This window comes from Arachis ipaensis, chromosome B4 (assembly GCF_059453495.1).
Source record: "Arachis ipaensis isolate K30076 ecotype BB chromosome B4, ASM5945349v1, whole genome shotgun sequence".
Classification (NCBI taxonomy): domain Eukaryota; kingdom Viridiplantae; phylum Streptophyta; class Magnoliopsida; order Fabales; family Fabaceae; genus Arachis; species Arachis ipaensis.
The window spans coordinates 133,073,576-133,076,118 of NC_142439.1; the positions used below are offsets into that span (position 1 = coordinate 133,073,576).

Below are 2,543 nucleotides of genomic sequence, written 5' to 3' on the forward strand. Positions count from 1 at the left end.
TTTTCATGCTATGACTTCTTGTTCTTCTTGTTCAATTATTATTATGCAGCAGCGAATTGATGCCAAAAATACATGTGACTATCCAAAATTATATGGAAGGGCATGAAAGCTTGATAGTTCATTGCAAATCCAAAGATGATCTTGGAGCGAGGCTTGTGAAGTATATGGATACATATGAGTTTAAATTTAGAATTAATTTTTTTGGTGGCACATTTTTCTTTTGTAGCTTTCAATGGTCAGGTGTGTGTCATTAGTTTAAAATATATAATAAGAGTTAATAGTCAATTTCGTCCCCGAAAGTGTCCTCGATCTCCATTTTCATCCCCGAAAGTCAAAATTAATCAAAAACGTCCTCGAAAGATACCCGTGTTGATCACGTTCGTCCTTCCGTCTTCTCGGTTGATGAGATGGCAAACGGCCGCTTACGTGGCACGTTAACTGCCAAGCTGGCCAATGCCAGGGTGTAGGATGTTGTTGCTGACAAGATAAGTTTCGTTTAAGCCATCAAATTAGTCCTTCGAGTTTATAAACCCTAATCCCAAAACGAATGATAAATACTTCGAGGTGATCACTTTCGATGGCAGTAGAGGTAACTAGGAGGCGTAATCCCTGGCTGGCTGCGTGGATGTAGAGAGGAGATGGTGGTTGTGGTGGCGGTTTGTCACATGCATCGCACGACAGTCATGGATCCGGTGTTTCGATGCGAAGGAGGAGGGTGAATGCTCATGATGGATCATGTTTCTGTGGGCTGAAGACTGTGATTAAGAAATCTGGGACAGCGGAGAATCCGAATAGATTGTTCCATGCATGTCCAAGGTACCGGGTGAGTGATGGTAAAGGAAGTTAAAGCTTTTTCATGTTCTTATCCTCTGTTGGGTGTTCTCTGATTTTTTTGTTTACTCCCATATAAAATTGCAGAAGAGTAGTCACTGCAATTATTTTAAGTGGGTTGATGATGATGAATTTAAAGCAGTGAGTGTGTGTGGTACAAAGAAAGATGCAGGAGCTGATATGGAGGTTGAAGGTGAGTATGATGAATGGAGGGTGAAGGTGGCATGGAAGTTGGGCACTGTGGAAGCTGAAGTTAGAGTTTTTCATGTTCTTATTCTATGTTGAAGGCTTGTGTTCTTTCAGAAAACTCATTGCAAGCCTTGTTTCTCCAAACCATGATGATGTGCCTCCTGTTACTTGCATAGTTTCTGATGGTGCTATGTGGTTCACTTTGAAAGTTGCTCAAGAGTTCCACATCCCTCACTTTGTGTTTTTCACTCCCAGTGCCTGTGGCATGCTGGGATACATTAACTTTGAAGAGATTCGAAAAAGAGGTTATTTCCCATTGAAAGGTACTCTCTTGTATTATATTTTGACAAGTTTTTATTTGTATCATATAATTTTTTAATAGAATAAAATAAAAATTTATTCTTTTTAGATGAGAAGAATATGCTTGATGGATATCTTGATACTGAAGTTGATTGGATTCCAGCAATGAAAGGAGCAAGACTAAAAGACCTTCTCACATTTCTTAGGACTACTAATCCTTCTGATGTAATATTCAATTACAACATAGTAAAAGTGAACACTGCTATGCATGCCAAAGGGGTTATCCTTAACACCTTTGAAGACTTAGAATCAGAGGTTTTGGATGCCATCGGAGCCAAATACTCCAATGTCTACTCCATTGGTCCATTATCAATGCTATTCAAACAGCTCTCAAACTCAAATACTCAATTGGAGTCGATTGATCTGAATCTGTGGAAGGAAGACAACAAATGCTTGGAATGGTTGGATAAAAGAGACAGAGGTTCTGTTGTGTATGTGAACTTTGGTAGCTTAGTGATTATGACACCAAAGCAACTAAGTAAATTTGCTTGGGGTTTGGTTAATAGCAAGTACCATTTCTTGTGGGTCATAAGGCCTAATCTTGTGCATGATAATAATAATAATGGTGATGGAAAATTAAGTGATGAATATGTGAATGTGATTGAAAGATGTGAGAGGGGATTGGTATTGGGGTGGTGCCAACAAGAGAAAGTTCTGTGTCATGTATCAATTGGCGGATTTCTAACACATTGTGGGTGGAACTCAACATTGGAGAGCATATGTGAGGGAGTTCCAATGGCATGTTGACCTTTCTTTGCAGAACAACAAAAAAACAGCCTCTATGCATGCAAGAAATGGGGGATTGGGATGGAGATTGAGTGTGATGTTAAGAGAGAGCAGGTTGAGGGGCTTGTGAGGGAACTCATGGAGGGGCAAAAAGGGAAAGAAATTAAGGTTTATAAACTCGAAGGACTAATTTGATGGCTTAAACGAAACGTATCTTGTCAGCAACAACATCCTACACCCTGGCGTTGGCCAGCTTGGCAGTTAACGTGCCACGTAAGCGGCCGTTTGCCATCTCATCAACCGAGAAGACGGAAGGACAAACGTGATCAACACAGGTATCTTTCGAGAACGTTTTTGATTAATTTTGACTTTCGGGGATGAAAATGGAGATCGAGGACACTTTCGGAGACGAAATTGACTATTAACTCTATATAATA

General features: G+C 40.0%; 1 pseudogene; it reads left to right on the plus strand.

Moving 5' to 3' along the window:
• The first annotated feature begins 577 nt into the window (after positions 1 to 577).
• LOC107637092 (7-deoxyloganetin glucosyltransferase-like) lies at positions 578 to 2,301 on the plus strand (annotated as a pseudogene).
• Positions 2,302 to 2,543: the final 242 nt, after the last annotated feature.